Raw genomic sequence first — 16,677 nt, forward strand, 5'->3', positions numbered from 1 at the left:
GTAACTCCTGGTTGCAGGTACCGCTCTCCAGCTTGTCTGTTGGCTTGAATTTCAGACCTTTCTACCTGTTCTGATCCCTGTACCTACCAGGACCTCAGCCGACAGCTCTTACTGAATTCCCAGCTTCCCTGATCCTGACCACTGACGTCTGTCAGCCTCTGTGGGAGTGCCTGTTTTTCCCATTAGAGAGAATCCTCTTTGCTTTATTTTATTTTGTTTATTAATTAATTTATTTGAAGTATAGTTGATTTATAGTGTAGTGTTAATTTCTGCTGTACAGCAGAGTGATTCAGGTATACATATGTATACATACGTTTTCATATTCTTTTCCATTATGGTTTGTCACAAGATATTGAATATTGTTCCCTGTGCTATACAGTAGGACCTTGCTGTTTATTCGTTCTATATATAATAGTTTGCATTGGTTAATCCTAAACTCCCAATCCATCCCTCCCCCGTGCCCCCACCCCCTTAGCAATCACAAGTCTATTCTCTATGTCTGTGAGTCTGTTTCTGTTTCACAGGTAAGTTCATTTGTGTCATATTTTAGATTCCATATATAAGTGATCTCATATGGTATCTGTCTTTCTCCTTCTGACTTATTTCACTTAGTATGATCATCTCTAGGTCCATCCATGTCGCTGCAAATGTATGCCAGTATCTTTTTTGCTTCTGTTCTTATTCCAGTTTCATCTTAATTTCTGTGATGGTTTTATTTTTTCTCCAATTTATTTCCCAAGTTTGCCCACCATTGCTTCATTTTTTTCTTACCTTCTCATTCTCTCTTTCCTGGATTATTACATATTTCCTGATGCCCTTCCTTAATAGAGGCAATTCTTAAGATTTAAAAAAATGCATGTGAGTCTGTTGCTGTTTTGTAGATAAGTTCATTTGTGTCCTATTTTGGATTCCAGATATAAGTGATATCATATGGTATTTGTCTTTCTTTCTGACTTCACTTAGTATGATCATCTCTAGGTCCATCCACATTGCTGCAAATGGTATTATTTCAAGAGAATCCTCTGTACTTTAAAAGCCAATATTTTGTAATAACTGTAAATGGAATGTAACCTATAGAATTGTCTAAAAAGTTAAAAAATTAAACAAACACCAAAGATCTAGCTTCACAGGTAATTTTGCTCAATCCTCTCATTCCATAAAACCTGAGATCCAACGGGTATAAGTAGTTCATGAGAGAGTCAAGACTCGATTTTCGTTCCCTGGTTCCCAGACTTGGCAGATTCCATGGAACCAGGCTGTTTCACGTCTGGCTTCTTTATTTGCACACAAAGTCAAGGGCCACATGCTGTATCAGGCTAAGGACGCTTCCCTGGTATTTGATGTTCCCAAGGGTGTGTCCTGGTCAGGGTTTGTCTTGCCAACCATGGTTCTTCATGCTGAACAAGGGGCTTCCTTGTGTGGTTGGTAATTTCTGAAAGAAATAGGAAAAGAAACCCATATAAATAAAAATATATACATGTAAATTCTTTTAACTACCCAGAATCTAAATCATCCTGGAGAATTTTAGAAAGTTTAATGGAATGCATGAAACATAAATTGCTTTAATGACTTACAGAATATTAGTGAAAATCTATTTAGGTTATTTTGGTTTACGTTTTATTGATTTTTAAATTTTTCATTGTCGTTGCTTTCTCAATAAAATGCATAAAACAAATACAAGCTCATGCATAAGTTAAATTTCCAGGAATAGAGGGCAGTAAATGAGAAGTAATTGTTTTTCTGGTCTAACATGTTGGATTGTTTTAAGTCAAAAGCTGTAGCTCAAGTGCAGTATTTTAATGATCTCGCATCTTGTATCTTGTGAAGGAAATAGAGGGACTGGAATTTTATAGATCCCAAATCTCATATTATTTTTGACTAAGGGCCTGGAAACCTATATTTAGTCAACAGAGGTGGAGGAAAGTTATCTGACACCTCACTCATCCCCTCCCCACATTCTAGGGCCTTAGAAAGTTTGAATTGTCTTCATGCCACATGATTATAATGCTCTTTCAAGTGTCTCTATCTTCCTTTTTTTATTTTTAAAAATTTAATTAAAACAATTTTTTATTGAACAATATAGCTGATTTACAATGTTGTGTTAATTTCAGGAGTACAAGTAAGGTGATTCAATTATACATATATATATTCTTTTTCAGATTCTTTTCCATTATCACAGGATATCAAATATAGTTCCCTGTGCTATACAGTAGGACCTTGTGGTTTATCTACTTTATATGTAGTAGTATGTCTGTTAATCCCACACTTCTGTCTTCCTTTTTTTTAAATGAAATTTTCAAATGCAGTTAAGAAGACATAAGATATTTAGACATTACTAGATAATTAAAAATTATACCTGACAAAATGTGAATGCAGCAGAACAAGTTCATATTTTTTAATTTTATTTTTCATAAAATAAAAGATGAAGATTCATGGGGCCTTTGCTAAAGTCATCTCAAATGTATGAGTTCAGATGTGGAAAAACTCGTTCGGTGGAGGAATGTGGAATTAAGGGAGAAGGAGGATGAGTGGATCTCACAGTTGGTTGAGCTGTGCCTCCTGTTTGGACTGAGTCTCAGGGAAGTGGCTGCAGCTCTCTGGGCCTTTTTTTTTTTTTCATTATGTGAACACTGAGGACATTTACTAGGTTTCAGAGCCCCATCAAGCTCTTACTTGCTGATGATATTTCAACCCTAGAAAGAGCCAAGGCAAAGTGATTGCCATTATTAAGACATCCCTGAGCATAGAAATCAAACGCATTTCTGTAGTAAAATGTACTCAATGGAAACTCTAAGCCAGTGGGAGTCCTTCACACTTTAGTGTAAAAACAAGCACTATGAATATCTGACATAAACTTGAGGCCTGAAGCCTGGAAGGTCCTAAATGAAATGAAGAGGCCATCAACAGTTTGAGATGCCTTTCTCTGTCCTTCCACTTTTCACAACTTTTTCCTGAATGGTATCTTATTTCATCTTCATAATAGCTACTAAGGTAGATACCTAAGTTTTTATTTCTCCTTTTTTTTTTTTTTAAACTGAGGAAATGGAGCTCCATGATTACAGGCAAAGCACTTGTAGTCACAAGGCGGGGGGTAGAAAGCAAGAAAATGTGTTCAAACTGAAAATGTATAAATAAATAGTAATGCATTTTGTTATTCAGTAAGTTTCAACCCCTAAGTCTATCTGTTTCCTCAGTGCTGAGGTTTATTTATGTATTTCATAGGCATTGGACTCCTTGTTGACTGTTCTTAAAAAAAAAATCTGCTACTTTTATGAGTGAGATAGGATTTTCACAGATGAGACAGGAAACAACAGCATAAAATACCAGGGGGTGTGAAACATGAGTACAGCCACATTGCAGGATTGCAGCTGGTCAGAGAAAAGAGAGGTCAGTAGTGTTTAGCCAGGTCATAGCATATGTCCTACGGTCATAGAAATAGCACACAGACTCAAGACTTAGCGCAACACACTTGTTCTTCTTCCCTGATTGATAACTGTGATCTTTGACAACTAAGGGACCCACAGAATTCCAATAGACAGTTATTACTTAACATCGTCTGTACTGGCTTCTGGTGCTTTTTATTTGGAACCCGTGAGAATAGAGTCGTGTTCTTCCCAGTACAGGAACTCCGCAGCTTCATCTCCTCTGCGTAACAGTCAAGAGTCTGAGAAATCATCAAGAGGGACACAATTTGAAACAAATAAAAACAATAAAGCAATGTGTATCATCTTCTCCCTGGCTCTATCCGCTTTTGTGGTGGTGCAACATTTCTTTCTTAATTCACTCGTCAACTGCCAGCTGGACCTGTGTGCACCAGAGATGCTATTCATTGCGTCCTGGGCCATTTATGGTCTGTGCCTGTAGAACCCTGCCCACGCCCCTCCTCTCCTGTTTGAAACAGAGGACCTGGCCTTCTCCTGATACAGCTGTTTAGACCAGGGCTGACCACGTGCTCCCAGGGGGATAAATCCCCAGGGTGTGCTGAGCCAGTCAAACACTCCCTTGGAAATTTGAGCTAAGAGACGCCCATCCGAGGACCGAGGGCTCACAGGTAAGATCACATAGACTCTGACAGCCATGTACGGTCATGGGCTGCTAAGAATAACTTTTGGGAGAAAGGGGAGGGGGGAGCAGCAGAGGTGACAGACATGATGACCCCTGAGACTCCGAGGACCTGGCCTCACTTTCAGACTCTCTGGGTACAGTTCACGGGAAGCCTGTCTCTACTCTCCTTTGTTTCCTTGTAGGCTCCTTCTGTCTCCTGAGATGTCCAATATGTAAAATTGATAGAAAATAAAGAAAACTCTGTAATTACTACCAAGATTTCCTGTTTCTCAGTCCCACTCCCCATTCCTACCAAATAGAACTGTTTTGGTTGAACAGACTTTTTGATAAGCTTCTTTGCATTCTCGCTCTGTATCTCAGGGACACAAGTGAGGGGGAAACAAAAGTCACTGAATTGCTTTCTAATGGGTACGTTCCAGGTTATTAGTGGACAGAGCTTGCCAGAGCTGAACTTATCAGAAAAATAGAGGGTATGTGTGAGGCTTTACAGCAAGAGATAAAAGGGAACAAGGCAGAAAAAGATGACGTTGCTGGCGGCCAGGAGATGTACGTTGGGGAACAGAATAGAAAGGTTGGGTGTTGTATCTCACTTTTCAGAGAAGTAGCAAGAAAACCTATGGGCTCACTGATGTGCTATATGGCTAGACCTGGCTCTTCTGTGGCAATTGGAGTTGGGTCGTTTGATGTAACATTTAGGTTCAAGATGAGGGCAGGACAAGGTCTCCACTGCCCAGGGGGGCCCAGAAAATCTAGATTACATCCACAATACATTTGTTCATTATTGTTTTTGCTTTGCTTTTTAAGTTGAGCTACTTTGGGGGGTTTCTACATTTTTCTCAATCCAATGAGCTCTAGGAAAAATGATGTGGAATGTGTAAAGCACCTGGGGGCTTCAATAAGCCTTGGACCCGACCTCCTTCTTCAATGAATTCCCAGTGTTCTTCTGAATGCACTGGACTCATGGAACTTTCATGAAACGACCTTATTTTTTTTTCCACCTGTGCCTTTGAAACAAATCTTTGGCTAGTTTGTACCCAGATTTGTGAAGCTATTTAGCTTTTGCTGGGTCCTTTTCTGTTAAAAAATAGTGTGATTTCAGAAGTTAAAATGCCCAGGCCAGTCTACTATAATAAGGTTAAGACAGGCTTCTCCTCTCTCTCAGCTTGACCTGTTTGAGGTCTAGAAGCCTGTGGGACGGGTGGGGGGGCGGCTTCTCGGCCTCCTTCCTGGCACGTTTCTTATTCCTCTTCTGCACCCACCAGTCCCCATTTGTCACTTCTCCAAGGCTGAGTTCAGACAGAGAAGAGATGAGGGGAAAGGCAGAGCGAATATGGAGGGTCACAGATTGCTCTAGATGTGGCAAATGCACAAAAGTGACCTTTATTTTCGTGGGGTGTTTTCAGGGTGTTTTCTTTGAATGTACCCACACAGGATATTGATGGGTGACTGTAGCATCTTCCCCAGCTGTGATACTGTCCCTATCTTCACGCTTCCTGGTGTCACCCTGGGCTAGGTACTTTGCTCTGTTGGGTGGGGCTCCTGGCTAAGTGGCTCCTGGCTTCCACCTCCCACGTGGTCCATTTCTGTTTCATGAGAAGCATCCCGTGTCCCATCACCATTACTGGTACAGCTTGCTCACTCTTCACATCCGGCTGCCTGAGAGGCACTCGGGGTTCAGCTCCTTGATTTTAAATTTTTCCAGGAGGGGTCAGGGTACCACTGCTTTATGCTTCGGGGGGCCCCATTTCAAGCTGCCCGAGGGGAACTCTGTGCTCAGAGACAACCAACAGCTTTCCTTTTCCTCATCCGGTTGTACATCCTTCTCCACTGGAAGGATGGAGATTCCAGAGAATTCCACCAACTCTCTGTATTGGAAGCTTCCTCTCAGGTGGATGATGGCTGTTGTGTGCTATCCATTTCAGACCCTTTTATCATTTCCTGTATTAATAGTCTAACAGACCCTTTAGGCTGTAGGGATGCTTGGCTACCATCATTACAGTTCTTAACTTTTGGTGCCTCAGCTGAAACCGAGTTAGGAAGATACTGTTAAGCTTGGTTGTCTTTCTACTTGGGGTTATCTTACATCTCTGAGAACACGGGCAGTTGGGGATATGTGTAAAGGGTGATGCTCCGTAAGTGCAGTGTGTGTATTGAGAGGATGTATCTTGGCTTCTGTGATTTGGAAAGGATTCACGGAAGTGCTGGGGTTTCTGCTGGGCAGTGGAGGACACAGCACTTCGCTTGAGGTGGTGCTTTATCCAAAGAACACAGGCAGCCTCTCCAAAATGGAAAGTTTCCATTTTCTTTACTCATTAAGTATGGAGGTTGCTTATGTGTTCATGTGTATCCGAGGAAAGTGGGAACTCTTGGCAAATTCACCCTTCATGCTAACGTGCCCTCTGCCGTGGTGCTTCTCAAACCTTGCTCTGCACAGTCCTCACCTAGGCATTCTCGTAAGAACGCATATTCTGATTGAGTGGTTCTGGGGTGGGGCCCGGGATTCTGCATTTCTTAGAAAGCCCCCCAGTGCTGCTGTTGCTACTCATTCTCAGAGCACCCATTTTTTTTGTATACAGGCCTGGTCCAGCCTCTTGGGTCAGCTGTCCACTTCCGATATCATCATCTTCTCGTCCTGCTCTGGTAGTTTCTCCCCTCAGAGCACACTTTGAGTAGCCAGGCTCCATTGCTTTCCTGAGTAATGCATCACGTATTAAGTGATGCATTTGGTATGTAATTGTGACAAATCACTGGAAGTCTTTCATTTTGGGAAAAGGATCTTTGTCGTAGTTTGCACATAGTGGTCCCTCATTTCTTTGATCTGTGATTAGAAGTTGTGGTGCCCTTCATTTGGAGAGGAGGATTGAAATAGGAGAGAAAGGAATGGGCTTCCCGTGGTCAGCTAGGCTCTCAGCTGGCTTTGTGGCCGTGACCAAGGGATCAGCATTTCCATGTTTAGCCACTTTTATTGAAGAGTTTATTGGGTTAGGTGATCTCCAGGGGCCTAGACAATACTGATATTCTATTTCTAAATATATTTTGTGCTTGTCTACTCCGCTATATTATTAAAAAAATCTTGGGAGCCAGCTCTGTATTTTTCCATATATTTTTATTCCTGGAACAGGAGCTAGAACCTTGCCCTTAGTTCATGGCCAGTAAATATTTGATGACAATGCAGAAGAACTTTGGTGATAGGAGAGTGGATCCAAATAGTGAGGGATCCACCAAGTTTTTTTTTTAAAGGGTATTTTTTTTAAAATTTATTTATTTTGGCTGCACTGGGTCTTCGTTGCTCCACGCAGGCTTTCTCTAGTTGCAGCGAGTGGAGGCTACTCTTCCTTGCGGTGCACGGGCTTCTCATTGCGGTGGCTTCTCTTGTTGCAGAGCACGGGCTCTAGGCACCCAGGCTTCAGGAGTTGTGGCTCGCGGGCTCTAGAGCACAGTCTCAGGAGTTGTGGCACGCGGGCTCAGTAGTTGTGGCTCGCAGGCTCTAGAGCTCAGGCTCAGTAGTTGTGGTGCATGGGCTTAGTTGCTCCGCGGCATGTGGGATCTTCCCGGCAGGGCTCGAACCCGTATCCCCTGCACTGGCAGGCGGATTCTTAACCACTGCACCACCAGGGAAGCCCTCCACCAGGTTTTTTTTAAAGTGTCTTTAGCAAAGCTTTATTGATGAATGCTGTTGATTTCCTAAGTGAAAATAATAAATTCCATAATATCCACGTGTGCTGAGTTTCTCGTCTCTGAGTTTGACTAGGGTTCAGAGAGGCAACCCTTCCAAAATCCAGTCAGATCAGTAGAGCAAGAGAGTTATAAACTATCTCGTTATAAAACAATGAAGTTTTTTGAAGAAACAGGCCAAGAAATATAGGCAAAGAAAACCTCTATTTCCTTTCTCACACATTTTAGTGGTTCTGCGTCAGTAAAACTTCCTGTTCTCTGTAAGTTATAGCTCACCAGGACATTATCGAAACCCCTTAATCTTTCTAACTAGCTCCTGTCCTCTTAAAGTATCTATTTTAATTCTAGACGCATCAGGATCCACGTCATAATTTGCAGGATCCTTGGAGGAGCTCTCAGCTGTCATGTCACGTGCCCTCTCCCGGATCGTAGAGGTGTTAAATTAAGGAGAGTCGAGAAAAAGACTGATGGAAAAGGCAAAATGACCCAGTCAAAATCTTTAAATTATGTGTTATTACAAACAAGGAAATGTCACTATGACATTGACTAGCTGGAAAAGAGGAAGGAGGAGGGGGTGAGCAGGCGTTATAAGTAAGCTTAAGAAGTCTAGAAATTCCTACTTGGTACATCCACATACTGGAGTGAGGCAACTGTTTCCATTTATCCAGGAGAGCAGAAAAATACCCTTTTTTAAAAAAAAAAAAATCTACTTGTTAAATTATAGCTTTTATTTTAAGGGCTAGATTGAGTAAATTGCTGCACTGAAGGCAAGTCTGAAGATGGAAGATTCGAGTGTAAAATTTATGCCTTACCCAACTTTCCAAAAAGTGAGAAAAGCTCTACATATATGGATTCGATATTATGGGAGACTTTGAAGTCTTATTCCAGACAAATCTGTCAGAGACTACAAATTTTTAAATTTACGTTACTCCCCATTGAAGATCCCTTTGCAGCACTGTTGCTTTGAGGGCGCCATATACATCCATTTGTGTTGTGTTTCACGTAAAATGGATACCCGGAACGGATGTTTCGTGGAGGGGTATGAAGGCAGCCCCTGGGTGGTGATGGGTGTGTCGGTGAGTAAAAACTGAGGCAATGTGAGCTCTTTTTATCATCTAAATGGCTTTCAATATCTGAAGTGGAAGATTCAAAGTTAGAAAACTGGTAATGGAATTAGGGTCGCAGGAGAAAAACAATTATTTGGATCTGGGTGTGGTATTATGGGAAATAGACTAGAAAGTTAATCCACGATCAATAAAGCAATATCTCAACAGCTGTGAAAATACAGTTAGAAATAAAGAAAGTACTTTATGGTGGACCAGGAATTTTTCATTTCTTTTGGTAAAGTGCAGCAGTTTGGAAAAGGAGGAAGTATTCCTCGTGATTAGGCAGTGATTAGGCAAGAAAAGGAGGACGGTTTCTCTGTGGATGAGAAGATAGAAAACTGTGTGCCAGGAGTGTATTTCTTTCACTTAACCCTCACAGTGGTCCTCCGAGGTGCTCTTGCAAGGACTCAGAGATGTTAAGTAACGTGCCTGTGGCCCCACGTCCACTAAGATGCAGATCTGGGCTTCAGTAGAATCTAAAAAAGAGTGGATATATGTATGTGTATAACTGAATCACTTTGCTGTACAGCAGAAACTAACACAACATTGTAAATCAACTATACTCCAATAAAAATTAATTAAAAAAAAAAGGATGTGAACACTTACTTACTTGATTCTGATGCTTCAGATTCCAGTAGGAAGAATTCAGCCTGAACAGTTGGTGATTTGGTGGAGGTTAAGTGCAGGTGGGTGGGAGCCATGAAGGCCCCTTGGGGCAGCTTTAAGGGGGGAGGGGGAAGGTTCACACTCTCTGGAACAAGAAGAAGTTATCTCATGGGTGATAACTCAAGCCACTTCGGATCCGAGATTGGATCCTGCAACAGAAAAAGGACCTTTATGAAAAAGCCGGGGAAATACAACACATTCTTTAGTTCAGAGTATTGGAGCAATATTAATTTCCTGATTTTGCTGCTTGTACTATTGCTGTATGGATGTTAACATCAGGGTACACAGGAATTCACTCCTATATTTGCAACTTTTTTGTTAGACTAAAACTGTTTAAAAATGAAGAGTTTTTAAACAGGAGCTTAAGGATTACAGAGAAGAGTGTATGAAGAAAAGTGTGAAACTGGTTATCGTTAAAAAAGTGCAGACAGAGAAAGGAGCATTTATGGAAACTGAGCATGACGGTTTAGAGAAGAGAAGCAGTGAATCCAAAGAATACTGTGTCTTGCAAACCAAGAAAATGGCATTGCTGGAACTGCACCCCTACAGAGCACACCTGTGGACTCACCCCCAGACAAAGAAATGATACCAAGATTCCATAAGTCTGTGGGGTGGTCAGTCTTCTTGAAATTAACAGTATATGTGAGCACAGTAATGAGTTTTAGAAAGGCCTCACTACAGAACCCGTTTTTAAAAACAAATTCAGTGTTTCCAAAATTCTTCAGCTATGAGTAGGTTTTTATTTTCAAATAGCCCTTTGATAATCAACTTCATGAAATCAGGAGTGAGATCTACTTGGAGCCAGTTATACAAATACAATCCACAGCACATAATAGGTATTTATTCATTAGACAAGTATTATTATCTAACAATATAAGGGATGTTGTTAGACCCACTCACATCCCTTAGACCTTGGGTTCTGAGGAATATGCTTGGGCAAAGCTTGAACAGACACAAAAATGATGAGGGTGGCAGCCTTGGGACAAATAAGAGTGAATAACCCTGAGAATATGGGCGTAGAAAATGAGGACCAGTTCTCTCCCAAGTCTGCTGATAAGAAGGATGAAGTGAGAATCCAAATTGGTGGTAAATCGAGAGGGATGTGTGGTCGTGGACAAAATAGGATTTTTAGGTTGATTAATTCTACCAACTGGTCCTCTAGGTTTCCATTTGGATTTTGATGCAAAAAGGTGCATTGAAACAAAGATGTTTCCCCATGGGATGGATCATAACCTGATGTCTCCTCATAATCTTGGATTCAGAGGAAAGGAAAGAAATATAGTTCCTAACGCTAGAGAAGGAATAAAAGAGAAAAAAATGAGCAATGATGGCCATGATAAATTTCCCTGTCATATTTATTACAATCCTTTCCTAAGACATTTGTGAGAGAGACACTGATGAGGCCTGGACCATTTTATGTACTTAGGCATCCTCCCTGAATTGTTTTAGAAGAGAGTTTTTAGTGCAGATTAATGAATTATCTGTGCCAGTCAGGATCATGAAGCATTATGACTACTTCTGGGTCCATGTCTCAATTCGCCTGTACAGACTGAAGTCTTCCGCAGGCCCTGGATGAGCCACCCATCACTTTAGAGTCCTGAGGTTTTGGTCCAAGATGAGAAATAGCCTAGCAACTTGCTTGAATCCTTCATTAATCCTGGATCAAAATCCCCCAGGGCTGCAGGGAAGGCCGTTCAGGCAGAGCAGAGGCAGACGTGGGCCGGAAGTGATCAGCCAGGGAAGGTGTCCTGCTCACGGGGCCTGCCAGCGGGCTGACAGGTGGGGAGGGATGGGCGTGCGGACCCTCGGGGACCAGGCGCAGTCCCTGTGCACATGGCTCCCAGCTCTATCCCCTCCATCAAGTCGGTCCACTTAAGGAAAACCAGGCTCTGCAGACTCATGTGCCCATTGAGAGCTCTTGTGCTTCCCTGGGCATCTCTCAGGGAAGAAGGCAGCCCTGCTCGCTGCGTCCTGGAGGTGGGAGGTGATTTGAGGGCACAGGAAAGTCCCCTCCCCTGTGATCTGCCTCAGAATCTGCCTCTACAAAGACGGAGATGACACTTGTTGAAAATAAGTTTAGCTGCCTCAGTCATCTTAAGGGTATTTGAATTTTAACCTAATTTATAAGATGTGATTAATGGTTTTCTCATATATCAAGATATGTAATCAGGTGATAAAGCAGTAATCCCTATTTTAAGGTCACAAGCTATTATAATAATCTGAAGAAAGCCATAGGCCCGCTACCCAGAGAAATACACACATGAACCTACTCATATGCATCTCACATTTAATATTGACTATTCAAGGGACAGTCAGGATCACTGTGGTAGACACCAGTTTTCTCCCCCATAATCTTCTTCACAGGCACCGTGCTCTTTGGGAGGGTTTAGTCCCATCCCCATCTATTGGGTGGACCATGATTCATCTAAACCAATAAGAATAATACAAAGCGACCAGCTCCAGGAACTCAGGCCTAACCAGTGAGTCTGTGACATTGCCCAGGTCATGGTAGGCATGACCCAACCATGTCGAACGGCAGGACCTTCCCCGGGAATCTGAGATAGCGCTACAGCCTTCAACAGACCGTGGAGAAATTCACTGCTCAGGTGGGATTCAGCATGTAGTTGTGTGAGCTCAAACTCCCATTAGTGTTTGCCCCCTTTTAAGGTGTGTTTACTACTATTATGTGCAATAAAATGAGCTCTTGACCTGCGCCCTTGGTGTGTGCGGAGCCAGAGTCATGCCTGGCCGTGTGCATTTCTCTACCCGGTCTGTGACTAACCTTGGTCTACAGACCCTGCAGTTGGTCAAGGTCCCAGACGCAAAAGAGAGAACTAACACCCGGAGGACAGAACTGAGCCTGGAGCTTCAGCACCACGTGGGCGCCTTGTAGACAGCCCCACTGCTGCCCTGCTCTGCGGAACTTGCTGAAACGTGCACCTTGCCTGCAGGTGATGTAGCCGAAATTCGGCCTCTGAACCCTGGTACTGACATTCGGAGACAGAGTTTTGGGTGAAGTAGAAAAGAACAGCTTTATTGATTTGCCAGGCAAAGGCGGGCCACAGCGGACTAATGCCCTCCAAACTGCGTGTCCCGCCCTGGAGCGGGTCATGGGGAGTTTTATAGGAATGGTTCAAAGAGGGCGGTCAGCTTGCGGACATTCTTCTGATTGGTTGGTGGTGAGGTAAGCGGGAGTCAGCATCACCAGCCTTCTGGTTCCAACTGGTCTGGGGTCTGTGTGCTTGTGGGCAGCAGACAGTTAACTTCTCCCGCCTGGTGGGAGCTTCAGAATCTGCAAAACAGCTCAAAGATATTGCTATGTGTATCCTTTGAGGGGAAACCTGAACCCTGCCCCAAGGCTGTACTATTGTTTCTTTTTAAAAAAAATTAATTTATATATATATTTTTGGCTGTGTTGGGTCTTCATTGCGGCGAGCAGGGGCTACTCTTGGTTGTGGCGCACGGGCTTCTCACTGTGGTGGCTTCTCTTGTTGTGGAGCACGGGCTCTAGGTGCGTGGACTTCAGTAGTTGTGGCACGTGGGCTCAGTAGTTGTGGCTCGTGGGCTCTAGAGCACAGGCTCCGTAGTTGTGGCGCACGGGTTTAGTTGCTCTGCGGCATGTGGGATCTTCCTGGACCAGGGCTCGAACCCATGTCCCCTGCATTGGCAGTCGGATTCTTAACCACTGCGCCACCAGGGAAGTCCTCCTGTACTATTGTTTCTTGACTGCTCTTCCCTTGTCTCTGCATCCCCTCGCTTCCTTGATTAGCCACTGTTTGAACCTGCCCTCTGAAACTCAGGGAAGGTCACAGAGGCTGAATGAAGCCTGTTTCCTGTAATCAAGAAACAGGGGACACAGAAAGGCTTTTGTGTCCAAGAGCCCCACAGGGTCCTGCTCGGTTTCAGTGACACCTGCAGGTTCAGGAAGCCCTTGCTTGTCTTTACCTGCTCATCTGAATCGCACTGAAGATGAAGCTGGGAAACCCATAGAACCTTTTATGCAGCACGTAGAACTTAGCATGCAGGGTATATTCCAGACGTGTTCACAGAGCACAGGGCGAGGCACAGGGCAGGTATACAGTCAGGTGTTTCTGACTGGTAAGCTTCTTTTTTTTTTGGTCTCCTTGAGGGTTAAAAACATCCCCCTGCCCCCCAAGGCCTCCATCCCTGGCTTCAGGCTGGGCTCCTAGGCCTGGTGCCCAGCTGCTATTCTGAGGCTTCTTCTCACTGCTCTGTTTGGTTGATCCCCTGTTTACCATAAATCACATCTTTTTCACTTGGGGAATCTTTTTACTAAAACTCAAAACCTGAGGAAGAGTGTGTGGGAGGTGAACTTTGAGTCCTTTAAGGTAGGAACATCTTTAATTTTGCCTTCACTCATGATTAATAATTTGGCTGGCCTAAGTACTCTAGGTTGAAAGTTATTTTTACTTTCAACTTTAAAAGCATTACTCCATCATCTGCTAGTGACAGTGCCCAAACTAGAGGTGTCATCTTGTGTATTATTATTTTCTCTTTTAGAATTCTCTGTACTTGATTTTCTTTTTTAAAATAATTAATTAATTGATTTTTATCGAGGTAGAGTTGATCTACAGTGTTGTTTCAGGTATACAGCAGTGTGATTCAGATATATATATATATATATATATATATATATATATATCTCGTATTATATATATATGTATATATTCTTTTTCAGATTCTTTTCCCTTACAGGTTCTTACAAAATATTGAGTATAGTTCCCTGTGCTATACAGTAGGTCCTTGTTGTTTATCTATTTTGTATATAGTCGTGTGTATCTGTTAATCCCCAATTCCTAATTCATCCCTCCCACTTTCCCCTTTGGTAATCATAAGTTTGTTTCCTAATTCGGTGAGTCTGTTTCTGTTCTGTAAATAAGTTCATTTGTATCATTTTTTCAGATGCCACATATAAGCGATATCATATGATATTTGTCTTTTTGTCTTTCTCTGTGTGACTTACTTCACTTAGTGTGATAATAAGCTTTTCTTTTTAACCGCATCCAACTATAATTTTGGGCAAGTCATAAAATCTATATTGGATATAAAGATATGGAAGTTGTAAAGATATGGAAGCTGTAAAGATGTGGAAGCTGTAAAGATGTGGAAGTTGACATTGTATGTTTATCAGCTTTTACTCCCAAACACTGTTAGAAAGTTAAAATGGCAATAGGAACTTGAATACTCTGATGATAGGAATGTAAATTAGTACAGCTATTTTGAGAAACTACCACTGTATACTAAAGCCGACCATGACCAGACCCTACCACCCAGTAATTTCGTTCCTAAGCACACACATATGCACCAAAAGACATGTACAAGAATATTCATAGCAATCTTCTTATCAGAGCCCTGAACTGGGAACAACTTTGATGGACATCAGAGTAGACTGGATAAATACATGGTGAGATTTTTCATACACTGGAATACTATAAAACAATGTAAAAGAATGAGCCATAGTGACATGCAGCAACATGGACGAATCACATGATCATATTTTTTTAAGGAAAAGAATCCATAATGTGTGTGTAAACACATAGTACAGTGCCTGGAACACAGTAGTTCTATAAATGTTAGTTTGTCGTTCCTCTTGAAATATAAAAGCATGTGAGAAGTTACAGTTAGTGCTCAGTGAGTAAATTAAGTAGGTTTTCCTAGTTTTCTCTGCTCATCTAGTATGGCATGTGTAATTAAAGTGTGTCAACAAGTCTAATAAATGTGTAATCAGCATTTTGCAAAGAACATTGCCATCATGTAATCTAGCCTGTGTTGCAAATCCTAATTCATCAATCTGGAAACAAAAGTATGCACTTCTGTATTTAGCATGAATTTAATTGTAGAAGATGGAGGTTCTGAATTTGGAATTAATGATAGTAAAAATGGTAAAGAATATTACTTTTGAATTCCCAGAACTGATTCTACCTTGTTCATTAATATTTAGCTAGCATTCATGCTGTCATCTTTTATGTCATTGAGAAGAGTCAAGTTGTTTGCAAGGGAGATATTTGATAATCCTCAGTATTTGAGTTCTTCTTGTTTCTGAAGAGAATTAGTTTGGGGTGATATATTGTGATAAGAGTGACTTAACTTCAGGTGAAGCTATGCCTTATGACTTCCATTTTAAATCTTAAACACCCACAGAGTTAAATTGCAGAGAAGCTCATAAAAATCACTGACTATAAATGATGGCACATTGGAGTTCTAATGATATGCTTTAATTTAGGAGTCTGAAAAGATCTAGTGGTCCATTATTAATAGGCCACCCCAAAAAAGTCTGTGTTTTTTTCCCTGAAATGCTGAATTTCACAGGGAACAGGCAGGTAGAGAATGGTGGGAAGTTGATATAAATTTCATTTATATTTACTAGATTTGAATAAAATAATTTAAAGTTAACTCCTGAAATATCAGACCAAAATTGAAGACTGAATAAGCATCTCTAATTATTGAATGATAAAATCTTCTTGGCGTATAACTAATTCTCAATCACCCAGCATAGGGGGATGAGCATGAAGTTCTAACTACCTCTAACTCACAGGGAATCCAGAAATCTAAATAATAAATCCACAGTAGTCAAAAGTAGACTTCAGGGCTTTTTGGTCACCTCTCGTTACCATTGTTGCTCTTGTTTTTTGTTTGCTTTGTTGGTTGATTTGTTTTCCAATCTGTGGAAAATGAGCAGCTGGGAATTGGAATAAACTTAGATCCCCAGGAAGGCAGGAGGGAGGCTTGGTAAGGAGCAAGCAGCTGGTTATCATGGCTTATCACAAACCCACATCTCTCTGTGCTTGCATCTGTCTGTGTCTTCTCCTCAGGTCCCTTTGTCTGTCTGTTCTAACACAGCACGCTGTTTGGCCAATTGCTAGACTGAAAGCTTCCTGAGGGCAGGGCTCTGTTCGTTGACCCATCCCAATTGCCTAGAACAGGGTTTGGCTTATGGGGTTTGAATATATATTTGTTGGTTGAATTAAATATACACAATTTTAGTATTTTGTAGGGACAATTTCATCCCCCTTATTTCCCTTCTTGTCTATTTATTAATCTTTTTTCAATCATTTACCAGGTGTCTTCCCATGTTTTCAATTTTTCCAAATTTACTATGATATGTTTTTTTTTTAATTTTGAAAAAGTTTTATTTTTAATGTAT

The 16,677-nt window shown here is 41.7% G+C and overlaps 1 protein-coding gene across 1 annotated transcript in view; it reads left to right on the forward strand.

Moving 5' to 3' along the window:
• The window catches only part of DPP6 (dipeptidyl peptidase like 6), a gene marked incomplete at both ends in the record, with an annotated part of 1,069,187 nt that overhangs the window by 9,907 nt on the left and 1,042,603 nt on the right, over nt 1-16,677 (forward strand). The gene's annotated exons all lie outside the window — the stretch shown is intronic.

This window comes from Mesoplodon bidens, assembly GCF_964165515.1.
Source record: "Mesoplodon bidens genome assembly, chromosome: 9".
Classification (NCBI taxonomy): Eukaryota; Metazoa; Chordata; class Mammalia; order Artiodactyla; family Ziphiidae; genus Mesoplodon; species Mesoplodon bidens.